At 41.5% G+C, this 26,390-nt stretch overlaps 1 long non-coding RNA gene across 1 annotated transcript; it reads left to right on the top strand.

Moving 5' to 3' along the window:
- The first annotated feature begins 24,776 nt into the window (after nucleotides 1-24,776).
- On the top strand, nucleotides 24,777-25,697 carry LOC119539666. The gene is made up of 3 exons (XR_005217917.1): nucleotides 24,777-24,789; nucleotides 25,187-25,250; nucleotides 25,626-25,697. It is a non-coding gene; the product is annotated as an uncharacterized LOC119539666 (long non-coding RNA).
- Nucleotides 25,698-26,390: the final 693 nt, after the last annotated feature.

Raw genomic sequence — 26,390 nt, 5'->3', positions numbered from 1 at the left:
GTTCTTAAAGCAAATCCATTCTTGTGGGTATGGACCCATGGTAAGTAAGATCTTTTTGATAAGATTAGTTAAGGCATGGTCCAGGGTTGGTCTTAATCTTCTTACTGGCATCCTTTGTAAGAGAATGAAATTCAGACAGAGAAAGAGAAAGTCACAGGAGGCAAGAAGTTAAAAGTAAGGAAACATGGACCAGAAGGGAGAGCCCAGCAGATGCTGCCATGTGCCTTGCCATGTGGCAGAGAAGTCCAGGACTCCCGGCAGCCAGCCTTCAGGAAGAAAGCGGTGCCTTATTGATGCCTAGATTTGGACATTTTCATGGCTTCAAAACTAGGCTTGTAAGCTAACAAATTCCCACAGTTAAAGCCAATGCATTTCATGGTATCTGCTTTGAGTAGCTTAGCAACCTAAAATGCACTGTAAAAATAAAGTTTATTATTTAAAAAAATCTCTACAGTACAATCTCTATTCCATCATGTCACATCTCTGAATTTTCCCTCATTCATTCAGCTGCATCTGCAATGGCCTCCTTGCTGTTCCTAGACTGCACCAGGCACACTGATGCCCCAGGGCCTTTGCACTTGCAGTTCTCACTGGCTGGAGTGCTTTTCCCCAGATAACTTCGTGGTTGGTTTCCCTGCTTCCTTCAGATATTTAGTCAAAGGTCATCTTTTCAGTGGGGACTCCTTTAGCCATCTGGTCTACCATCTTGACATCTTACCCTCAGTATTTCACATTGCTCTTTTCTGCTTTTTATTTCTCCTTCACATTTATCCCACTCTTGTATAGTATATATTTACTTGTTCTGGTTCATAACTATCTCTCCAACCAGGATGTAAGCTGAGGGCACTAAGTTTCGTCTGCTGCCTCACAGCTATATTCCCAACACCATATATTAATAATAGCAAGCACTTATTTATATAGTGCTTACTATTTGCCAGTTTGCCAGTCTCTTCTTAAGTACCACTTTGGATCCTTTAGTCTGAATAATGCTGTAATGGTGGGCACATGACATTATGCATTTGTCAAAACCTACAGAACTGCACATACAAAGACTGAACCTTCACGTAAATACAGACTTCAGCTGAACTTAGTGTGAACTTGCCTTTCATTCCAGTTGCCACTGCACCCCAGATCCAGGTTGGACTCTGAGTGAGAACCTAAGCATGCCTCACCTCACACCTGCTCTCGTGCACCTTTTGCTTCCCAGCCCTGGGTTCCCTCACAGGTACAAGCATGAGTCACTCCAACACGCTGCTTGGTGCTCATTCATGCCCTACCAGGGATTTATGGGGAGATCTTTTAACCAATGGGAGATAAAAGCTGGTGGGTAAGACCCTACCTTTCCCTCCCCCAGAAAAGACTGTCTGAATGCAGGTGACAGAGCTTCTCAGAGGATGGTCCTTTGAGACTGAGAAGTCAGTCCCACTTAGCAGTGGCTAATTGAGTAATGCAGCCTTGCATTGTGCTTCCCTCTGATCGGACTCCCTAACAAAGCTATGGCATATAACCCATTTCCTCAGCCTCTGCTCACTGGGGGAATGCAAGCTACAAGAGTTGGTAGCAGGAATGGCCCCAGGAAGCAGATGCTCAGAGCCAGATTTTGGAGATGGATTATTCACTGTTTGACAGCAATAAGGACCTCTTGCTGTTGCTACACAAAGTAGTGATAACACCTGGCATGCAATATCATCATAATTATCAGGGCTCTCTGCACTTAATTAGGAAGAAGTAGAGATGGAAGGTAATGGGTTGGGAGATGCAATGACTTTGGCACTTGCTTAGATGGGGTAATGATAATGCTTTAGTTTTGTAGGCTGCTCAAGAAAATACTATGAAATGGATATGGTTAAGCAATGGGAATTTATTCACTCATGGTTTGAGGCTGGGGAAACATCCAAATCAAGGCATCATCGAAGAGATGCTTTCTTTCCAAAGACTGGCATTCTGGGGCTGACTACTGGCAATTCTTGGTCCTTAGCTTGACACATGACAAGGCACATGGCGGTGCCTCTTAGCCTCTCCATTCTCTTCAAGTTTCCATGGAATACCAGCTTCTTGCTTCCTGTGGCTTTCTCTCTGTGTGTCTGAATTTCATTCTGCTTATAAAGGACTCCAGTAATACGATAAAGACCCATCCTGATTGGGCTGGGCCATATCTTAATTGACCTTATCAAAAGGTCCTGCTTATAATGGGTTCACACCAACAGGAATGGATTAGATTTAAGAACATGTTTTTCTGGGGTATGTACAGTTTCAAACCACCACAGATAATTATAAGATTTGTGGAATGAACGGATTTTTGTTAACAGCTTTGGGAGCCTTGAAAAAAAGAAATTATGGGCTGAGAGCAGCCACTGACAACTCAAAGTCTGCTATGGGATCCAGACAACCACCATGGAAGTGTTTAAAGAACATGTGCTGCCTACAGCCACAGAACTGATTGTGCTGAAAATCAGGTCTAGATTATGGTTGTAAAGGTGGCAGAGTTACAAAGAAGATAATATGTGTAGCCTCACCTGGTGACCTATGTAAAAGTTGGAGTCCTGATTGAAAAAATTGGACTATAAAAATCTGGGATAGTTTTGCCCAATTTAATTAGACAAACCTGAGAATATTAAATCCCTAGATGCCATGAAACCTCAAGTCTGGCAGAAGAGGCTTCCCCTTGCCTTGAGGCCAAGTAACAACCTTGATACCTCACAGGAACTTGGCAAGGTAATGCTTGATTTTCTCAAGGCCTGCCCTGCCACTCTGCATTGCCTTCAGACCCTACCAGGGCCAAGTCTCAGTAGAGTGTGAGCAGAGTAGTGTAGTCCTTACTCAAAAAGAAAATAGCTTACATATGAAAGGAATTGCATTATCTAACTAATATATAGCTGTAAGAAGCAGAGGACTCTAAGCGAGAGGGGATCTTGAAGGTATTGGACCAACAAGGGGAGTAGGTGATCTATAAGGCTCAAAGGTGAGAATTTATTAACCTGGAGCCATTTGTTCATGACTCATAGTTCATTGTTCTTAAAATGACTATGGAAGGGTTCCCAGTAATTTGTTGAGTTAGATCCTTGAAGTTTTGACAAAACTACAAACTGCTATCAATTAAGCAGAGATGCTCAAACTTCTTATCATAGTAATGAGGAAGAGATCAGATGGCTCAAGTGGGTAAGCATGTCAGAATGGATTTATTATGTATGACCTGAGAATTCACTATCTGTTACCCAGAAGTGCCTCAAACATATTTCCTTTACGAAGGCAATAAGGAATTTACTGGTGAGAGATACACTAGCAACTTTGAGAAGCTTGTTGTTGCTTTTCATCTTTAGGACATAATTGATAGGTGGATGTGGTGGTTTGAAGCTGCATGTACTCCAGAAAAACATGTTCTTAATCTAATCCATTCCTATAGGTGTGAACTCATTGTAAGAGACTGAGTGTGCTCCATGCACTCAGCTATCTCAGCAGAAGCCAGGCATGAAGATTATCCAGGAAAGATCTGTGGAGGACCCTCTTGTCTAACGGTGTGACTCCCTGTGGTATACACACAAGGTTTCTGAGACTTGTTTCAGCAAAAGCACTTCCATCTTGTAGTGAAAGGGACAGAGATGGAATGAAATGAAGGAAGGATGGCACTGATGGCAGAGGCTTCTGCCCAGAGGACACACCTGTGGGCCCCAATGGTGGATCTGTGAGCACAGCAGACAGACCTCAAGCCAGAGAGAACTATTCTAAGGCCTTGAAACCTAGTGGAATTTGCCCTGCTATATTTTGAAAGCACTTAGGAATTGTGACCCCTGTCTTTTTATTTTCTCCCTTTTGGAATTACAATGTAAATAACTTGTATCCTCTGCCTGTCCCACCATTGCATTTTGGGGGCAAATAACTTGTTTTCTATTTGCATTGGTCCACAGAAAGAAAAAAAAAATTGTTCCAGGTGGATCGTATCTAGAATCTTTCCTATACTGATTTAGGAGATTTAGATGATGAAGTTTGGGATTTTTGAGTTGATATTTAGATGAGATTTTTGGAGTTGAGTTGATGCTGTCGTGGGTTGAGACTTCTGTGTCTTTTTGGGATGGAGTGAATGTATTTTGCGTATGGGATAGATGTGAATCTTTGGGGGTCAGAAGGTGAATTGTAGAAGACTGACTAATGGCCACCCAAAGATATCAGATCCTGGTCCCTGGGACATGTAAATATTCTTTATAAGGGAAAAAAGGTCTTTGCAGATGTCATTAAGTTATGGATCTTGAATGGGAAACTTATCCTGGATTACCCAGGTGCACGCTAAATCTGATTACAAGTGTCCTCATAAGAGAGGCAGAGGGAGATGACACAGAAAAGGAGGTGGCATCTGACCATGAAAGTGGAGATTGGAGTGATGTGGCCACAATCCAAGGATGGGAGCAGCCACCAGAAGCTGGAAGAGGCAGGAGTGGATTGTCCCCTATGTCCTCCCGTGGGAACATGGTCCCAGCATCACCTTGATTTAGGCCCAATGAAGCTGAGTTCAGATGTCTGGCCTCCAGAACTATGAGACAATAACTTTCTGTTGTTTTAAGTCCCTAAGTTTGTGGTAGTTTGTTACAGCAGCCACAGGAAACTAAGCCACAGGAAATTAACACACTGACCATGTGATGATCCCCAAATTCCTGGGTGTATATTAGGGTAAAAGATACGTCTAATAGCTAGTGAAACTTCCAGATTTGTTCTATGACCTGGAAATAAGGGCCATGTTGGTACAAAGGACCAAACAGAAACCCCTTGTTCTGTTTCCCACTCCTCTAGCCAAGGTTGTAAATCAGGAAAATACTGGGTATCAGGAGAAATTGCAGAGATTGGCTTCATCATTGATGACTTCTGGGATCCAGAGGTGGTAGTCCCATTACATCTCTAATCAATTACATGTGTGTACCCTTCAAAAACCAGATGCTGCTGGTTAGTATGAGTGGTAGCCCCAATTGCATCTGACTTTCTACAGGCAGTGTCTTTACTGCAACAGTTCAGCACAGCTTATTGATCTGCTGAATGCATTATCTTTTATTCTATCAGTATGAAGGATCAAAAGAAGTTGGTGTTTTCCTGGCAATGACAGCAGTACATATTCACTTTTTTCCTAGGCTATGCCAACTCTTCAGCTCGCTACTACAATGTACTGCTGGTCCATTCTACTGATGACATGCTGTCAATAGGCCCTGCTGAGCAGGAAGTGGCTACTGCCTGAATATCTTAGTAAGTTGCAAGATAAGCAACAAATCCAATGAAGATTCAGAAGCCTGATGCATGATGTAATATTTAGTGGCCCAGTGGTCTTGGACATGATGAGACAATATCTCTAAAGTAAAGGTTTGACTGTAGTTCTTATTACTGAGAAGGTCACATTGTACTAATTGATGTATATCTTTATATTTTGGAGACAACAAACCCCATCTTGGGAAAATCGTATTAAAAATCATATTAAAGTGCTTCTTGCAGAAACAAATCTAAGAGTAGCTAGTGTGGGAGAGGATGTGGATCCATCAGATCTCTTACTATTGATGGGGAGAGTTTAAATCAAATAGGCAATTTGGAAATCTGCCTCTGTTCTGTCAAGTTGACCATTCTGTATCCTTAGATTCACATTTCTTCTGGTAAGGTGTCATGTACATCCAGAAGCATGTTAGAAATTTTCTTAGCACTACTTATACTAGCAAAACACACTGCCAAGAGATTATTTAAATAAATCATGGCACATTTACACAATGTAATAGTATATACTAGTCAAATGAATGAACCATGGCATTGCAACCATATAGATGCATCTTGAGAAGGTAACATTAAATGAGAAAGCAAGTCCATGGAAATGAAATACAGTTTTATAAAGTTAAAATAAGAACTGAAATTAAACAATTTACTTTTTAGGAATGTGTGGTAAGACTATTAAACATACCCAACAAGGATCAGGATAGTTTTTGACATGGTTCGAGGGAGGCAGGAGGATAAGACAGAGAAAAATCACACTGTCACATAGAAGTTTTTGCACATATTCTAGTTTCCAGCCCTAAATTCATAGGGCTTATTATATTATTAAATATAAGCAAACAAACAAATAAATGTAAGACAATCAATGATGAGAGTGAGTCATGAACTAGGGACAGTGATCACTCCAATTCTATACAAAATAAAGTCACTTCTCTGGATTAAGCTATTGTGTCTATAGAAACTAAACCTCTAACCTGAGGACTCATTAGACCATTATCCCTCCCTTGACACGAAAGTCTATGTAAGTTTACGTGTTCTATCACATTGCACGATACTGCAAGGGGAAGTTTAATGAGGAAGAATAGAAAGGTCCAGAGCTTGGGAAGCACCTGTGAGAAGGTGAAGGGGAGAGGTCTTTTGTGGAGAAAGGAGGGGTGTGGGTGTTTAGTGGCAGCGAGGAGATCTAAAAAAGCAAGCCAGACTAACTTCCCTTTGTTCACAATATTATCCAAACCTAGCCTTGTTCTGATGCATTTAGGTTTTCAATCAATTACTCATTTACCAAATATAGGAGCTGACCATCTTAGCAAAGCCCAGTTAAAAAATTCCAAGGTTTTCTTTGTATTATTGAGCAAATATTAAGAGTCTGGATTTGACTCTCAACATTTTGGAAAGAAGATGGATGAAAAGAAATTCCCCACAGAAAATGTTACCTAAGTTTGTTGACAATAATTTTTCTCTTGTTTGCTTCTGAGAGGATGAGAGAAAATGTTTATATAAATATTTCCTGAACTTTAATTTAAATAATTAGTCCTATAACAACTATTTAAAAAATTCTATTGGGGCAAATTTTCTCCTCAGTTCATGCCTCGACACAAAATTAATATTCTATCTTTGATGCCTCAGATTTTCTTGTAAGAACCTTTACCCTTCCTTCTACACGCATTATTCAAATTTGGGAAATTGATTACTCTCCAGTAAGTAAATCTTAACAACATAAATATTTTGTTTTCCCCACGTTAAATAAAAGGTTTGAGGAATATGTAATATTTAAAAGAAAAAAAAATAACCCTACAAAAGAAAACAAACAAAAAAGATGCACCATCAAACCGTAATGTTTTGAAACAGTCTTAGACACATTCACTTTAAAGAAGTAAAAATGTTAGCTCAAGTTAAGAAATATCCTGCCTATGTTTGGGTCATGTTTATAGCGCTCATGGTTTCACCAAGCCTTGGAGAATTTGGATACTCTTGCAGCAAGACTGTGTGTCAAGGATAATGTTCCTTTTAGACCTAGCAACGAGAGTAAAAGGACGAAATCCCTTCCCTTGTTGCCTGTTCTTTTCTTGTCACAGTTAAAGCAATATTTATTTTCCTCCTCCTTACTTCTTGCAGGCCTGTAGTAAATCAAAAAAGTAAACTCCCAGTTTCATTGTGGAAGGGGCTTACTTCTAGGCCTCTACAGTTGCCACAGTAACTAATTAGAAATTTGCATCTCTAAGAGAATTATTTAATGCTGATGGGTAAGCTCTTTTATTCTCTGGAGCTTGGCCTTTTGCTAGGAAGCTCCTGGTAGATGTTGGGCCTCGAGGTCATACTGTACAAGCCCTGAACGTAGGTGGCCCCTGGTTTCCCCTTTTTCTCTGGATGATTCATGCCCAGTGAAGAAAATGCCTTGCCTGGTCTTTGTTGAGCAGTGAGCATCTGAAAGGCGGCACTTGATTCATTTAGGTGCCATTTGTTTTAACCTGTAACTTCTTCCCCATTGCTCATTAGCTAACTCTTCTGTAATTGAGTCATGCATGTTAAACTAGTGGAGCTGAGTTATGCCAACCAACCCACTGAGAGGGATCCCTCATTAGGACTACTGAAAGCCTAAGAAGACAGCAGTGCTGAACTGCAAAACGGTTTGCTGTCTTGAGCAACGTGCTGTCTTAAAATGAAGATGAGCCTTTTTCCCAACAGCTGGTGGAAAACCAACAGCTGACTGCCATCCTGAGTAGAATGAAAAGAGAAGGGTTCCTGTGGTGGAAAGACAGAGACAAAGGGACAGGGATGGGGATCCTGGGCAGCTCATCCTGAGGCTGAGGGAAGGCACCGATGCACCGGCACCCCTTCCCCACCCACACCTGCCTGTATGGTTTGGAAAGAGGATGGGGACATAAAGGAGGAGAAGTGTGTGGTAGCCTGATGCCCAGGCCCATCCTAAAAGCCCATAACAAACCTGCTTTAGCCAAGGACAAAGGTCAAGAAAATAAACAATCTCCCCAGAAGAGGAAGAATGTAACTATGGATGTAAAAAGCGGCATTGATTGTGTCTTATTCTTAAACACCAACCTTAGGAAAATGTCAGGTCCTAGGCTCCTTTAATGATTATACTAGAGACCCAATGTCCTCCCACCATATGGAATGTCTCTGTTTTGAAATCATAGTTGCCTCATGCATTTCTGTTCCCTTTGCAGAGCGCTAATGTCTGGATGGCCGCCACCAGAGAACTTCTGTTGGTGAGTCCCAATAAACCCACGTCGGCTTCTGTGCCTGCTGTGTTTTTCGGTCTAGCAGCTGCACCTTCCCGGGCTCTGCACGAGCTCAGTCTGGCACAAACAAAGTGGGTTTGGTCTTCCCCAATCCCCGATCCACTACCTCTCCCAAAGGACGTGAGCTTCTGAGTTTACTGTGGCACAAGGACAAAACAGCCACACATCCCAAAAGGATGCCCAAACGTGGGATAGAGATGGATTCAGTGGAAGGTGGGTCTAGCCTGGCTTTGGGAGACTAGAAAGGTGCTCACTCCTGTGGCCTCCAGACAGAAGTAGACAGAAGACGGCAGAGCAGGGCCTCGAAGTCCTGGCTTCCCTGGTGCTGGGCGGGAGGACACCACACTGCTGGAGGAGCCTACCTCGGGCCCTGCTCTTGGGCCGCGCTCTTGCAGGGTGGGGAGAGGACCCCACACTGAAAATCAGATCTAGAGTGTTCTGGAGGCAGGAAGCATGTCTCCTCCAGTCAACAATTGTTTTTAAAAACTCCGGCCAGATAAAACATTTGCCTCTTTTTCTTTTCTTTTAGAATGTGAACAAAAAATGCTACCGCTTGGGAGATTTTCTGCCATGTATGTTCCCATCTTATCATGATTCCTTGGGGTCATGAAGACCAATTCTCTGTTAAGAAACTGGAATAATCTGTAGACTTTAAATGTGCAATGATCTTATCTCAGTTTTGTTACCTAGATAAGGCACTGTCTGATGAATTCAAAGACGATCCAGTTCTTTGTGGCATTGGCTCTTCTTAAAGTTAGGAGCTATTAATATCTCCCAAAACGAGAGACTTTGCTTTATCTTTTTAGCCCTTGGTCTAGTACAGTGCCTAGCATGGGCATTACATTTAAGAGCTTGATAACTCTGCTTGACTCAACTAGAATTACTTTTATTTTTAACTGAATTCTTCCCATGAGTCTACATTTCAAATCAGAACTCATTAATCCCAACATTTCACTTTGGGGCTCATTTCTAGCCCACTCAAAAGTTTTGCCCAATAGTTAACTTATTAGGCTTATTAGCCCATTTTCTGAAACCATGTAATGATTCCATGAAAGACAGATGGCATATATTGTGTAAGTATCTACAGTACACCACATTTCTTTTTTTTTTTTTTTTTTTAAGTAAAATAATTGCACAGGCTGTTTTCATCCAGATAAAAAAAAAATGTGCTAGGTGGAAATGTCCTCATTTCATAGCTCACCATCGCATTTGAGTTAGTGTCCCTGACCATGGGCTAATAAATGGAGGGCTATTGGGGGTGGGGGGTGAGAGAAGATCCATTTCTCTAGGTTCAGTCAAGGCCATTTCATTAACAACTACTAGTTGAGAGTCCCAGGTAGAAGAAGGAAGGAAATAGATGAAACTGAGATTAGGAAGGACAGGTAAAACTGGGAATGTCAAAAGCAGGTGCATAAAAATTATACGATATATTACTAAAAATAAATTAAAAATGGGCTAAAAGATAAGTCCTTTTTCATTCATTTATTTAGACAGTCCCCTTCTCCACTCATTGAACTCTCCCTCAAAGTCCTGATGCCTCCACCCAGATACAGTCGTTCCTTCTTGGGAACTCGGGAGCACTTTTCTTCTCTGTGTCTTAGATCATTTGCTATGTTCTGTTCTTTGTTCTAGTTCTGTACTATGTTTTGTTTCTTGTAACCTCCAAAAGATTTGGCCTGTACCTTGTGAATAAAAGGCATTTGATCTATGTTTACTGAATTTTGTTTTTGTGTAGGTCTGAAATTTTTGCTGTTCATGAAATTTTTTAAGTTCATGAACTAGCTCTGCTGTGCTACTGAGTGTCCAGCATGAGACTGAACATTGACTACATCTGTAATTATTTTTATGGACAATCACTTAATATTTTGTTGCCAGAAAATAAGGTCAGGCAAAAACTCTTCATGAATTTAATATTCAGGAAGACTGACCAAACCATCCGAATTTCCATAAGTGCTTAGGCAGTGGATTTGGTAAAAGAGAGGAAAGTTCCAGCCTCAAGTGTGTCTACTAGCAAAGCAAAGCAAAGCAAAGCAAAGCAAAATATAGGTCTGGATTTGTGAAAAAAATGAGGATGCATTATATTCTATATTGCTATAGCAAATGCCTGATTAAAAAGGAAATTATATGTTTTGTCAGTGATTATGGAAAAACAGGCATTCTTGTATGTTACTGATGGGAGAGTAAATTGGTAAGTAAACTTGAAGCTGGGAAATCTGGTTTTATCTATTGAAATTATAATACACATACCTTTCAGTTTGCCAGTTTTGTTTCTAGGAATCCATTCTACAGATATTCCCATCTGGGGCAGAATGGCATAAGTACAAAGCTCCTTGTTGCTTTGTTGTTTTAATAGCAAAAATCAGAAATAATATAAGTGTTTTTCAAAAGGGGTTTAGTTAAAGCAATTGTGATACAGGCACGCACTGGATAGCAGGAAACTCCTTTCAAAAATGTGAGCACATCTTTAAATACTGATATGGGGGATCTCCAAGGTTTACTGTCAAGTAAAAAAGCAAACAAACACAACCACCAAGTGCAGAATAGCATGCATCCTATGCTACTAATTGTGTAAAAAGAGGGAAAGACAGAAAGGAATACATATGAATTCCTGGAAGAATGCACAAGTAACTGGAGGCTTGGTTCCCCTGGAGAGGAGAACAGGGTGGTTGGGGAATAGTGGGAGGAGGGAGACATACACTCTATTTGTATGTGTGTGTGTTTGTGTGTGTGTGTGTATGAATTATACATATTGAATTGTGAAGTATGTTAAGGTAGTACTTATTCAAAATCAAAAAAATTAAATTAAAACATGTTTCCTTGCTGTCCACTATAAAGTATAGATCTATTCCAGAAATGGACATTCTGAGCAATACCTAGGAAAAAAGAGAAAAATGTTCTTTCCCAGTGCAGCATCTCATGACCCTTTTCCTGTCTGAGCCCTTTCCTATCACCAGAACAACATACATGGGGGGGGGGCACATCATTTGGAGAACACAGTGACCTTTATCATTAACTTGCAGACATTTTTTGAGCAATGAGCTCCTGCTATTTCACCGTAGAACTCTGCCCATAAGCTTGGGGCCTCCATCTCCTTTGGTACCAATGTTATTTCTTGGTTCCATCACCTTTTATACAACAGAGTAGATCAGGAAAATAGCTGTTACATAGACACACACTCCACCCTGGGCAGGTATTCCAGGAAAATATCCAGGAAACATTCTAAGGCAAAGGGGTTCCGGATGATGCCTGTATAAGGAGATGAGGAAGTCCAGGAGAACAATGTTGAAAACATAGTAACTGAACACATTTCACTCTAACTCCTGCCATTTAAGTTGGGGTGGGGAGGGGTGCTCCAGAATAATCCCTTGTTCTGGTTTGCTAATCTTCCAGCGTGCAAAATACCAGAAATGGATTGGCTTTTATAAAGGCGGTTTATTTGGTTACAAAGTTACAGTCTTAAGGCCATAAAAGTTTCCAAGCTAAAGTGTCAACCATAGAGGACCTTCACAGAAGAATGGCCAGTGGCATCAGGAAAGCCTCTGTTAGCTGGGAAGGCACGTGGCTGGCGTCTGCTTGCTCCCAGGTTGTGTTTCCAAATGGCGTTCTCCAAAATGTTGCTCTTGGGGTGTTTTGTCCTCTCTTAGCTGCAGTTCCTCTTCAAAATGTCACTCTCAGTTGCTCTGAGTTCCCTCTGTCTGTGAACTCCTTTATACAATTCCAGTGATCCAATTAACACCCACCCTGAAAAGGCAGGGTAACACCTCCATGCAAATTATCCAATCAAACAGTTCACTAACAGTTAATTGAGTCACATCTCCATGGAAAAACTCAATAAAAGGATTCCAATGTAATCAACAGTAATATGTCTGCCTCCACAAGAGTGCATCAAAGACAATGGCATTTTGGGGGTCATAATACATCTAAACCAGCACATCCCTCAATTCCAGTTACAGCCTTTCTTAATACCAAGGATTTTGGAGTGGAAAGTAGTTTGGAAGTCATGCAGGCTGACTGCATATGCACTCTTGTAGGCATTTGCTCCGACAGGGATAATCACTGAGCAGCTTCTTGTCTGCTTTCTGGGACTGGGAGCTCATGACTCCAAAGCAAGTGCAATGGTGTTCTGAATTAAAGTTGGGTTTTATATTTGGGTCCAGGAGGAGGTCAGGTGTGACACAATGGGAAACCAGGGCATAACACATGAGAAAAGATTGTTGCTCACAGGTCCCAGATAGAGGGGTGCCATGAGGGGTTGACAGGATGCACCCTCAATCTGCTTGGGGAGCTCAACCAGCAGGTGGGGAGCACACAGGCAGAGCAAGAGGGACTCGTGCCTTTATTGCAGTCTGAGGGTGGAGTGTAGTAGATTTCCCACAGGAGTCAGTGATTGGTTAGCTTACAATAAACACACGTAAAAGGGAAAGGGACTGGGGTCCCAGGGTGGTGGGGATGGTGAGCTTATCATTTGGGACCAGCTGTGGGTTTTGGGTGAGGTGTGTATGTTAGTGTGGGTGGGGCTGCAGATGTGGGTTTGAGCTCTGGGGGAGCTTATGCTCCAGGGCTGGAAAACTGTATATTAATGAAATCAAAGGTCAGAGTTGAGGCAAGTGGCTCAGCCAAAGTAAGATGGATGCCAAGGCAGCACACACAAAATTTTGATAGTTATAACAAACAGGATGATATAATTCCAGTTGGGAGTGACTAACTCACCCCAGAAACCCTTCAGTCCAGACAAACAGGATGACCGGTCACCCTGTCCCAACCAAGAGTAACGATGGCCAGAGAAGCCACCATGAAGGAGCGAGGTATCAAAGAAGGATGGTTGAGTTCCCAAAGGCAGGGAGGGATCAGAAAAGAAAAAGGATGTTCAACTCTGCATTTACTTAGCTCACAGAGTATGATCTGTGATCAGTGCACAATTTCAAATGATTCATGTGTATTTCCATCATATTTTTGGATCCCTCGTTCAGAACCATAATTTTTGGACAACAGTGAGTCACTGAGATTTGTTAGCAGGGTTCTAACGAGATCAAAGATGTCTTCGGTTATACTAATCAGGGTAATGAGCTCTTGCTGTGGCTCAGGCATGAAGCAAGACACATCTGAACTGGAGTGGGGTTCATGGGGAAAAAGAGGAAGAGAGATCTGGGGAGAAAACCAGGAAGGACGAGGTTGCCATTGGACTGTGCAGTGGGAAGGTGAGGGAGGACTCTCAGACCACCTGGGCAGTGGGCCTCCAGCCTGGTTGCTTATTAGACTTGCCTAGGAAGGATGTTTTTAAATGCTGTTGCTTGAGCTCCTCCCTGGACTCATGATTTAACCATTTTGGGGGGGGGGACCAGATAGGACAGGTTCAAAAGCTCCCTGCTGGGGATTGAATCACGTCCCCCAAAAGGCACGCTCAAGTCTTAAGCCATGTTCCTTGGGTGTGAACGTATCTGTTAATCAGACCTTGAAGATTTATTGGTTAAGGTATGTACTCAAGATCCTATTTAGATGAGGCCAAATTGAATCAAGGGGGCCTGGAGCCCTTAGAAGCAGAGGAAATTCCAATGCAGTCAGTCAAAAGAAGACAGAAGTCAGAGAAGGCCATGTGCAGGGACCAAGGAGACAGACGGCCATGTGATGAAGGCAGAGTTGCAAGCTAAGGACCCCCAAGGACTGTGGCAAGCCAGCACCAATTTTGGAAAAATGTGGCCTGTAGAGACCTTGATTTTGTATTTCTAGCTTCACAAATAAATTCCAGTTGTTTAAGCCAACCAGTGTGTGGTTATTTGGTGCAGCAGCCCCAGCACACGAAGAGAGTCCCCATGTGTTTCTGCTGTGCAGCAAGGGGAGAAAACCATTGATTTGAGGCTTTAAGAGTGGCTCATTGGGGTTTTATAGGCTGTTTTTGCTTCTTGGAAAAACTCAGCAGTACATTTTCTTGTGGAGGCCTTACTGTACTAAGAGCGGCTGTGGTTTCAGAGAAAGTGAAGGGGATTCTAGCTGGTTCTAGAACAGTCTGTAAGTATAGGTTATTTCTGATTTCTAGCATTGGAAACTCTGCAACTCCCCCCAAATTATCTATAATTGAACATAAAATGAAACAAAATCATTTTGCATGCATCATTTCATATTATTTATCCTTACAACCAACCCATAAGGTATGACTTTATCCCTATTTTACAAATGACAGAACTGAAGCTCCAGTTGGTTAGAATGAGAAGGGTAAGCGACTGGATTCAATCCTCATCCCCTTGGCCTCCGGCCAGCCGTCTCTGCTTGTTCCGGGAGCCTGACTGTCCACGGTGGAGAGCGACGTCCAACTTTTCACCTTTCAGGATATCTGAACAAGTCAGCAGCTCGGAGCCTCTCCTCTGTCAGGAGACGTTGGGTAAGTTTTTCATATTCAAGCTACCACAAAGAAGCCTCAGACCACACAGCACAAAACTGGAGTGAATTTCCATTTAGGTTGGTAAAAAAGGCATTTTCTAAATAGTGGGTTAGTACATGTGAGATTAGTAACACCAGAGGTGTCATAAATATTATAGATGCTAAAAGAATTCATAACAGATATTTTAAAACTTGATGTAAGATTATTTGGGGGAGGGGCAAATCTCTCCCTTATAACATACAATGGTCCCCAAATGTTAAGTATTCACATTTTAATTTTTTGTAATGATTAGAAAAATTATTATTTTCACGTTGTCTTGCTTCTGCAATAAAGTTCTGTATCTAAAGGCACTTCAAAACATCCAATAAGCACAAAGTTAACTCTTAACAGAAGAAATACAAACTTAATTAGAAAAATATAGCCCACTCCAAAGTTATCATGACTCCAGATTCTGGAAAGTTCCCAAATTTTGGATTTCTCTTGGTTGCCTTAGCAAAACACGGAGGAAATTTCTGAAGGTGATTGTGGTTTGCCACAGTACAGAAAATCCATTTTACTCTCAACATTTCCTGTTGGGCTGCCAAGTTTTTAAAAAACAAGATTCCAGATTCAAAGACGCTGTTATTAGCTTAACTGCCGCTGGAAAGACCAATTGCAGAAGGAGCAAAGCTGCCCATTTCTTTCACAACTAAGCCAGGGAATCATCATCCTTTCAAAAGCAAAGGATTCCAGTTTGGTTTTTCCAACTTTATTCTCCCTTCTTGCAGGATGACTTCCTTTTTGAAAACGTCAGGAGCCTTCATTAACCCATGGAGGCACTTCAACATTAACACAAGGCAAATGTAAAACAAACAAACAAACAAACAAACATGCCAGGGCAATCAGACAAAACCAAACTGCAGTGCCATCCACTTTGTGTGTCCAGAAGAAATTATACTGCTCCTCCTTAGAAATGAGGGGTTTGCAATGCGTCGTTCCTTTTCTGTGGGGGTGGGGGGTGCTTATTGAGGCTGCATCTGTTTTGTCAGAGCGTCAGCTAATGGAGAGAGTTAATTGTGTCGGTTGTAAGGCCACCTGTCACACACATGCCTCATTTCCATACTAATGGTGCAGCCGGGCGGCCGCGGCCCGCGCGCTAACAGCTCCTGCCTCTTCGGCGAGCGGCCAAATGGGGCTCCGGCGGCGGCGGCTTCCTGGATGTCGCCGGGTGGTGTCGGCCCGGCTGGCGTTAACCCCTTCCTGGCGGCCGCAAGCGGGATTTGCAGGAAAAGTAGCGACTCCGAAACGCTGCTCTGGGGTGGGACGGAGTCCGCGGGGAGCGCGCTGGGGACGCAGCTTTGGGGCTGGGAGTGTTACCAAAGCATCCTCCGCGCAGCCCGCAGGAGGGAGAGGGGCAGAGCCCGCGACTTCTCTGAGAGCCCTCTCTGTAGTGTTTTATTTTAGCATTTAGCATTTTTTTCCCACGAGCTTTTCCCCACCTTCCTTTGCCTTCTTCAGGCCTTCCGGATGCCTGGGAAAGCCTGCGGTCACTTCCCTCATTTACAAAACCAAAGTCCGTTTTAGAGCTCTGCCTAGCGAGATTTCCAATTCTGGCACCAAAATCACCCAAAGCAGCCAGCAGCGCTTTTTTTTTTTACAAATCATTTGAATCCAAGGCGCAGTCGAGGAGTCAATGTGTCCGAGAAGAGACTGCTGAATATTTTAGGATGGGCAACTGTAAGATGCCATCTGAGAGAGGCGACTATCCCCTAAAAGAGATGAGCTAATAAAATAGAGAGCCATCCTTTTGCAGCTCCCAACCCCGAGGATGGAGGAAAATACCAAGTTCCGTTTCTGTGGGAACCCTCTATATATGATTTTCCGTGAACTCATGCAGCCCTCCTCAAGGGATTTGAGGCTGGAGCCAAATGCTGCAGCACTGACTGCTCTCAGAGAGAAGGCAAACACGTGCTTACATTTCGTGGTGGCCAATTTTAGAGGAATTGGTAATTATTTTACACTAGATTATCTCTATTCCTGTATCAACATAAATTTTAGAACGGGTGTCACAGTCATTTGAAGAGGCTCGGACAGGAAATGGTTCGTGTCACATAGAAAGTGGAATGTGGAAGCTGCAGCCTTCCCTCTGGGGTACACCGTTTGGGGGAGCGCCCCATCAGCTAAGAGCTCCTGGCTTCCGCGGGCACCCTGGGAGAAGCCCAGGAGACCAGAGCCTGGAGGCAGCAGACTGCTGTGTACCCCTGCCCCATCGGGCAAAGGGTACCGAAAACCCTATAAGCAAACTTCAGCACTGACCCAGGATACCACAGAATTTTCCCAGAGTGATAAAGAAGAGGATTTTGGTCCCAAAGGGGACGCAGCACAAGTCCATAGAAACGATCAGTGGCTGAAGTAGTGCAAGTTCAGGCTCTGCAACCTCAGCTGGGCCCTGGATGTTCCCAGGAGCCCTTCTGCATGTCTCCAGACACCTTCCATTCCCCACCACAACTGTTTCAAGCTTAAATCACTCTCATCAAGTTTCCTACTCAGAAGATAACCTCCCACTGCACTTCGCAGAGAAAATGGTCAACCCAAGTCAAACTCATGCCCAACCTTTGGCTCCAAGCAGCACCAACAAGCTGATCTACAGCCAGTGGAACTCAGTCCTTCATCTTAGGGGAAGAGGTGACTTCCTTCTCTCTGTCTCTGTTTTTATCCCTCTCTCTCAGCATACCCATACACACACACATACATGAGTATTAGCACCGTGGAGTGTTAGCTTGAGGGAGGATGAGAACATACTTGGGAATGATGGGTGTGATAAACCCTGGTCCCTGGAACGTTGCCAGGAGAAGCATATTATAAGTAAATTAGCAATTACAGCTGTCTTGACAAATGCCATATCCAGCATTGCAGCAACCCCAAAGAAAGATGTGCAATCAGCCTAGGGGTAAGGGAAGCTTCCAGGGGGGTGGACAATTGGTTAAGAGCTGAAGGATGTGAGGGGGACAAAAAAGAGGAGAAGGACATTTCAGGCAAATGAAATGGCACCTACAAAAGAGTTTAACCTGGATCTGAATGCACTTTCTTTAGCCATGCTGAGAAAAGCTTGAGTGGGGAAGTGAAAGATAAAAGTTCCAGAGTTAGCCATGAAGGGCCTTGACAATGAACTGGTGACCTTGAATTTTACCTTATAAGCTATGGGGAGTCCTTGGAGAATTTTAAGCAGGGAAATAAGGTGGTAGCAGTGTAGAGGGCAAGGAGGGAATAAGGCTGTGGTCAGAGGATGAGTTATTGCCATGTCCAAGTGAGAAGTTTTGAAAAGACAGGCAGTGGGACAAGAGGAGGGGGAAAAGCCCATAAAGTCTTGGATTCGGCAGGCTGTGATGATGAGCTGCTGGAATGAGAGCATTGGAAGAGGCCAAAGTGACAGCCAAGTTAATGGGTTGGCCAAGTGAATGGATGTCACTAACATTTAAAAGGTATAGAAGGCAGAAAAACTTTAAGAAAAAGATCTTTCATTCCATCCGGGCCATACAGAGTTTCGGGGACACATCAGTGAATCTGTTTAGTAAATAGTTTGCTGTATGAACAGAGGGGCCTGGCCTGGGAATTCTCTGGCATGGTGGTGGTTGCACCATGGTGAATGGGGCCACTGAGGGAAAGTGTGCTGTGTGCTGAGGACCTCCATCAGCTCTGGGGACCCTGACAGGGGAGGATGAGAGGGCATGAAACCACAAAAGAGAGTGAGAAGGGGCAGAAAAATCAGAAGGAGGCGTTTCCTGGAAGCAAAGAGGGAGGTAATTTTAGGAGGCAGATAGTAGCCAACAGAGTCAAATGAAAGGGGAACGTGGCCCCTTCGCATGGGCTGGTTTGCAGAGGCTGCATGGGTGTGGAGGGTGGGGGGGAGGAAGGTGACACTGGGAACTGTGACCGAGTTTATAGGGACGAGCAAGGTTCTACCTGGTGCTGCCTGGTAAGTGCTTGCTGAACACACAACTGGATGAGTCTCCTTCTCGAGAACCAGCTTCCTGCCAGTACCCAATGTTTCCAGGTCCCACTGTCCTGCCTTGGCAGCATCTCCCGTGCCTACCCCTCTGCTCCATCTCTGCTGCTGCCACTCTGAGTTTTATTTTCTCTCATTTCACTTACACCTACAAGCCCTTAACAGGATTTCCTGCCTCCCTTTTCTTCTTTTCCTTTCCTTCACATTATTGCCAAATTACTTACCACTACCCCCTTGCCAAAATTCCTGATTATGTCAACATTTTGTTAAAAAAAAAAATAACAAAAACTTCAGTGTTAGATTTTTTGACAAGACAGTCGTGAGTATAATGATCATACATAATGGAAGAGTCAGGCATTAAAATTGCTGCCTCCACACTGAGGTCAGGAGACACATGTACAGCTACCAGAAGCGAGCACTTCTAGGGCATCAATGGAGTGTTCAGCAAACTGACTGACTAAGTGTGGGGGTGTGCAGAGTCCCTCCTGGGAAACCTTCAAGTGCTCCCTCGGCCGAGTCCACTGACTGTCTTTCTTAGCTGGGCATCCAGCGCCTTCAAAAAGCTAGTCCAGCTGACTTTACCTAAAGAGACCCCCATCCTTTTGTTCACAGCCTAAGCCCGATGTTTCTGTCAAGTCGGACCATTCCCGTAGGATGCCCAATGCTTTCCCACAATTTACTGAAGCTCCCCAGTCTTCTGGAGTACCTTCCTGTGCCATTAAAAGCTTTACCTCCCCCTCCCACCCCCCGTAGGCATGGCTCATGAGGCCTTCCTTGATTTTCTTGAACACACTGACATTTTGTTACTCTCTTGATTCTCAGACATTCTTGCTCTGAATTTCAAGTTTTTAAAATTTGATTTGTTACCTCTTTTAGAATATAAGTTCCTTAAGTACAGGAATTCAACCTCGTTGAACAGAGCTTTCATACTGAAAAAAAAGAAGCGAAGTAGAAATGAAGATTCCTTTATTGCAAGTTGGTAGACTTCGAGGCTTGCTCGTGATTCTTAGCCTTAAAAAAAAAAATGTGCCTTTCCACCTTCTATGTAGTGTTAGGCTTATCACTTAGCTTCTCTGGGGCTGTCTTTCCTCATCAGTCAGGCAGATCATCACACCCGCCCTGCCTGCCCCGGGCTTGTGGAGAACCGCATGTAGTGCTTCTACACAGAAGTGCCTTGTCAATTGGAAGATGCTGTGAGAATGCATGGGCTAGCCAGAAATGCATTTTCCTCACCTGGTAATGTGTGGCTACTTCACCAAGACTTCACCTAAGTCTGCCTGATACCATTGAGGAAACAACAAACAAAAAATCGTTTTCGCAACTTCAGCTTTAAGGATGACTTGCTCCAAGAAAGCTCTCCTAACCTTGAGGTAAGTCACTGCTTTCATCATAATTCTTCTCAGCTGTTTCAAAAAGAGCACAGGAAAGGTAGCCCTAGCCTGTCAACTGGGACCTCTCCATCAATGGTAGCGGGCCCAATATTTTTGCAGGAATATTACTGCAAATTCCTTGTGTGGGAAAGTGAGGCTGTTTTCTGAGGATTGCTATGCAAATACACGGGTAAGAGAGATTAGGGGGAAATTAGTTCCTTGAAAGAAAGGAAAATAAAATACAGTTATAGTTTATGAAATAATTGTTATGCTGTTGCCATTGTGAGAATTACATATTGTCCCCACTGCAATATTGCCTTTGAGATGGTTTATTTATGGTGACTAGAAAGAAGCTCACTCCCTAGTTCAACACAGACAGGATTACTCTTTTCCCCTTCTTTTGCTTCTTAATATTACTTTGTCATGTAGCATATTTTTCTTGTTTCTTGGAAGAGAAAAAACTCTTTTCACCTAATTATTAATGCTCTTTTTGGGTAAAATCAATATTCCTTCCTACTCCCAGAATATATCTTTAATTAATATTTAACATCTGTGAATAAAATGGGGTGCTTGTCTTATAGTAGATGCTCAGTAAATATGTGAGTTCGTTGGTTGAGCCAGCTCTGCTCATGTGCAAATATCAGATAAGGTTATCCTCCTCAACAAATATTTTTTTTAAACGCTAGAAAACTAATAGAGGTATGTGCAAAATGGCCCACATCCAAGGGTATTCATTGCAGTATTGTTATAGCAAAAGATTAGAAATAATTGGTGTTCATCAATAGGTTACTGATTATTTAGTTAACATTATATCTGTTCATTAGAAAACTGCTCTGAGCTATCTGCAGTGTTCTGGAGAGAGCTAAAAGATATATTGTTAAGTGAATAAAACAAGATAGAGAATAGTGTATATGGTTTGCCACCATTTGTGTTCAAACATGATATATGCATGCATATATACTTTGTAAATTCAGAGGCCATCTCTGGAAGAATGAACAAGAAAGTGTTAACAATGTTTGCCTCTAGGGAGGGAAACGGGATGGCTGGGGACAATTCAATGGGGAGATTTAGTTTTCATTATAGACTATTTTGGGCCATTGAAATTTTACCATGTGTATTTATCATCTGTTCCAAATGCTGTATAAAAATTTAAAGAAGAATTAATAGTGGTATTGATATTGGATTACAGGCTAAGTAATTTTCCCAAGGACTCTCAGCTTATCTGTGGTGGACACCGGTGTGTTGGCTTAATGAACAGAACCAAGTATAGTTCCAACCTGAGCGTTGGCTGATATTTTCCTAACAGGAATGTCAGTTGATATTTGTGTTCAAGTTAACAAATAGAAAATGAAATATTGTCGATGTATGCCAGACCCAGCCTTGTTCTGTCAGTACCATGAGGGATCTCTTCTGAAGTAGGTGATCATTTTGACTGTTTTTGAATACTGGAAGAATGTTTCCTCAAAGTTTTCTTTGCTATTCACAATGAAACAGCTATAGACAGAAGCAACTTTTGTGTTTAAACTGCATTGTTTACATTCTCTCCATCACTTTTTTATTGAGATATATTCATATAACAGATAATAATCCAAAGTATACAATTAATAGTTCACGGTATCATCATATAGTTGTGCATTCATGACTACAATCAATTTTGAACATTTTCATTGCTTCAAAAAAAAAAATAAGTAAAAAGTACAAATTAAAAAGAACACCCAAACATCCCCTATCTATTTATTTACTATCTTTATTTTCCTACTCATTTGTCCATACACTCTCCATCACTTTTTAATGTTTAGGCAATCAACAAAACAATAATCTATGTCATTATTTGTAGTATTTGCCTAATTCCATAGTATAAATAATTCTACTGTAGTCAATTTCTACCTACTAACTCACAGAACATGGGGTTAGGAAGAAATTCACAATAGTACACCATGACATACTATGTCCATCCCACAGTTACAACAGATGTAAACAACATTGAAAGCATAGTAAAATAGAAAATTAGTAAATTAGTTGGAAATGATGTTTTTTAAGATATAACTTGTCTTTATTTTCAGTGTAACTTCTTTACTCATAATCTTAAAGAATTTAACTTTTAGTAAAGACCATGCAAAATTCGTGCAAATTTAACAACTGGCTCTCACCAGCCAGCATGAGCCAGGTCCAGCACAGCACTCAGCTCTTTCTAATGTCATAGCCTGGGCATTTTCTCCTTCTGCCACATTCTTCAGCTCCCCAAAACAGTCATTGAGTTCATGTGCCAGAACCATCCCTGAGGTAGCTCAGACATTAGAGTTGTTAATCAAAGACAATTGTCTTAAACTTGTTCAATGAGCTAAAGGAAAACAAGGGAAAAAGAACTAATGGAAACAAGGAGAACAACACATGAACAACATGAGGATATTGGTAAAGATGTAGAAATTATAAGAAGAAACCAAATAGAAAGTCTGTAGCTGAAAGGTACAATAACTTAAAAGAAAAATTCACTAAAGGAGTTCAACAGCAATTTCAGCAGGCAAACGTATCATCAAATTTGAAGACAGGACAATTCAAATTATCCAGTTTGAGAAGCAGAAAGAAAAAAGAATGAAGAAAAGTGAACAGAGTCTAAGGATCTATGGGACACCATAAAGCATAACAACATACATATTATGGGAACCCCAGAGGAGAAGAGAAAAAGGGGCAGAAAGAATATTTAAAGAAATAATGGCCCAAATTTCCCAAATATGATGAAATACATGAATGTACACATCCAAAAATCTCAAATGAGTTCCTAGTAGGATAAACTCAAAGAGATCCACACTAAGACATATTATAATCAAACTTTCAAATGACAAAGACAAAGAGAGAATTTTGAAAGCAACAAGAAAGAAGTGACTCTTCACATACAAGGAATACTCAATATAATTAACTTCTCACGAGAAACCACAGAGGCCAGAAGGCAGTAAGATGACATATTTAAAGTGCTGAAAGAAAAAAAAAAAATGCCAACCAAGAATTCTGTATCTGCAGAGCTAGCTTTCAAAAATGAAGGAGAAATTAAGATATTCCAAACTAAACAAAAGCTGAGGGAGTTCGCTACCACTAGACCTGCCTATAATAAATGCTAAAGGAAATCCTTTAGGTTGAAAGGAAAGGACACTAGACAATAACTTGAAACTGAATGAAAACAGGTGTCTGGTGAAGATAAATATATAGATAAATATAAAAACAGCTGTTATTGTACTTTTGGTTTGTAACCTTGCTTTTCATTTCCAACATGATTTAAAAGACAAATGCATGAAATATTTATAAATCTATGTTAATGGCCATCCAGTATATAGAGATGTAATTTGTTAAAACAACATGACATAAAGGGAAACATGGAGAGTGAAGCTGTATAGGAGTGGAGCTTTTGTATGCTATGGAAGCTTAGTTGGTGTCAGTTAAAACTAGATTGCTATAAATTTAGGTTAATTGTAATCCTCATGGTAACTACTAAGAAAATACCTAAAATATATACACAAAAGAAATGATGAGGAACTCAAAATGGAACATTACAAAAATAAAAAAGGCAGTAATGGAGGAAAGGAGGGACAAAAAGGTATAAGATATACAAAAAAAACAAATATAAAAATGGCAGAAATACACTCTTCCTTATCAGTAGTTACTTTAAATATAAATGGATTAAGTTCTCCAACCAAAAGTCAGAGATTGGCAGAATTGTTGAAAAAGCATGATCCAACTATATGCTGTCTACAAGTGAGCTGAAAGTGAAAGGGTGGAAAAATATATTCCAAGCAAATAGTAACCAAAATAGAGCTGGAGGGGAGATGTCAATACTAATATCAGACAAAATAGACTTTAAGTGAAAAACTATAGCAAGAGACAAAGAAGGACATTATATAAGGTATTGGGAAAACTGGATATTCACATGCAAAAGAATGAAGTTGGGCCTCTACCTTACACCCATAAACAAAAATTAACTCAAAATGGTTCAAGGACCTGAATATAAGAGCTGAAACCACAAAATTCCTAAAAGATAACTGAGGGGCAGATGTGCATGACCTTGGATTCAGGAGTGGATTCTTAAATTTGATACCAAAACCACAAGCAGCCTATGTGATACATACCATTATTTTCTCATTTTACAGAAGAGAAAACAGGCTTAAAAAGGCAAAATAACTTTCCAAAGTTTGCACAATTATGCTTGGCAAAGCTTGGAATCCAGTCTAGGTCTGTCTAATATAAAATCTTTATTCTTAACCTCTTTGCAGCACAACTTTTTGGTTATTTGTTTATGAGCCTTTTTCTTGAGCCTAGTACTATGTCCCTGTTCTCTGTAAGCACTTTGAGTACTTTGGTAAAAAATACTTTTTTTCCTTTTAAATGAAGGGATGAATGTCCAACTTCTAGTCATTGTGATGGTGCAGAGTGCCGAGAAGTGGACAGCTAGGATCAGTCATGAACAGCAGGAACATTTAGTGAGTGCCTCTGGTGGCATTAAATATATTTTCTTCATTTTTTACAATGAGCCTGTCAGGTGTCACTGCACTCAATCCCCATGTGAGGAAAGCCAAGGTGAGTATTAAGTGTATAAGAAGTAGAGCAGAGAATCACATTAGGTCTTCGAGGTTGATGCCCAGATGCTCTCCACAGTTCTAAGCTGCCCCTCCCCTCAATTTCCCATAGTCATTAAGCCAAGAAATGCCAGAAAAGTACAACCTCTTTATTCTGGTTTGTTTCATCCTTTCCCTTAGCTACAAAGCTACCAAGTTACCTAGAATAAAACTGAGTATATAAATCCCACCACTTTTCTTCACTCCCTTCCATGGAGATGTTGTCAAAGTGAGACCCTGCACTGGGGAAGGGGCTTAGAGGGTGATACTGGGAGAGAAGCTTAGAGGACTCAGAGGCATGAACCAGAAGTAGCAGGCAAAAGGATAAAAAAATAACATTATATTTAATGTGCTTTTAGAGTTTTTCTTTTGTTTGAACTACTTTGCATTGGAATGGATCTGACTGTTCAGCCTGCCTCCCAGGTAATTTGACTAGATCTACTAATTCATCATAAAAGCAACTACATGTAGAATTCATAATAAAAATTTTAAACATATTTGTATTCCTCTTCTAAAAGGACATAAAGTGTTTACCTAAACTGGCTGTTAAATTAAGAAGAATAGCATAATCTTTGTATTCATTTATAAATTCATTTTCCTGCTTCTACACATTTGCCCCACCAAGTTCTTCCACCTGTGGAATACCCATCACATTCACTCTCCAGCTCATGGTGGGGTTGGGGGACTCTGAGCTCTAATCCATGGTAAGGACATAGAGCAATATCTGATATGGGAGTTGTATTGACTGCAGTTGCTGAACTCTGGGGAAACAAGAACTGGTGTCCCTGCTCCTTATAGGTGAAAAGTCAGGACTCAGAGGTGGGACACATTGCAAGTGAATGATGGAACATCAACACCAGATTGCCGAGGGCTGCTGTCACGGACTGCAGTAGGGAGGGAGCAGGCTCTGAGGACAATACCTCAGGGAGATTCAAAGACAGTGGTGCCCGGAAGAATAGAGCCTTTGGTGAAGTCCTTCCTTGGGTTTGGGGAGGTTATTATTATTATGGGCTGCATAGACTGAGACTATGTCTTGTCCCTAAACAACTCATTAGCATTGGAAAAGAAAAGCAATAAGGCCCAGGAGGAGGTCAACAATGCACTTCCCGAAACAAATGCCCAATGTTATTTTCCTTGCCCTCAGATACCTGTATGCCACTTTGGAGCCCTTGAGCACACATGCTTTCTCTCCCTGACACAGTTTCTCATTAATCATGTAGGACCATTTACATTATGATGGTCAAATTACATTAGACACTATGGAATATGTTATAAATTTTCATCAGTGGCCTTAATGGTATTTTCTCACTAATGGCTGAATTAAAAAATTTTTTTGAATGGATATTTTCTCTGTGACTTGTTATGTCTTCAAAAGTCAAGATAGCAGATGGGACATATAATATGGATACTGTGAGCACAGATCCTAGGACAAAGGCATCTGTTCTGAAGCCTGTGATCTGTATGCTCAGGCAAGTTAAGTCTCAAAACCTCAAATGTCTTTATTGAACTAGGGTTTGAGGCTGGGTCTTTGACATTGCAGAATCTGAAAGTGCAGAACTAATC

This window comes from Choloepus didactylus, chromosome 7, assembly GCF_015220235.1.
Source record: "Choloepus didactylus isolate mChoDid1 chromosome 7, mChoDid1.pri, whole genome shotgun sequence".
Taxonomy (NCBI): domain Eukaryota; kingdom Metazoa; phylum Chordata; class Mammalia; order Pilosa; family Megalonychidae; genus Choloepus; species Choloepus didactylus.
This window is presented reverse-complemented; position numbering and strand designations above follow the sequence as displayed.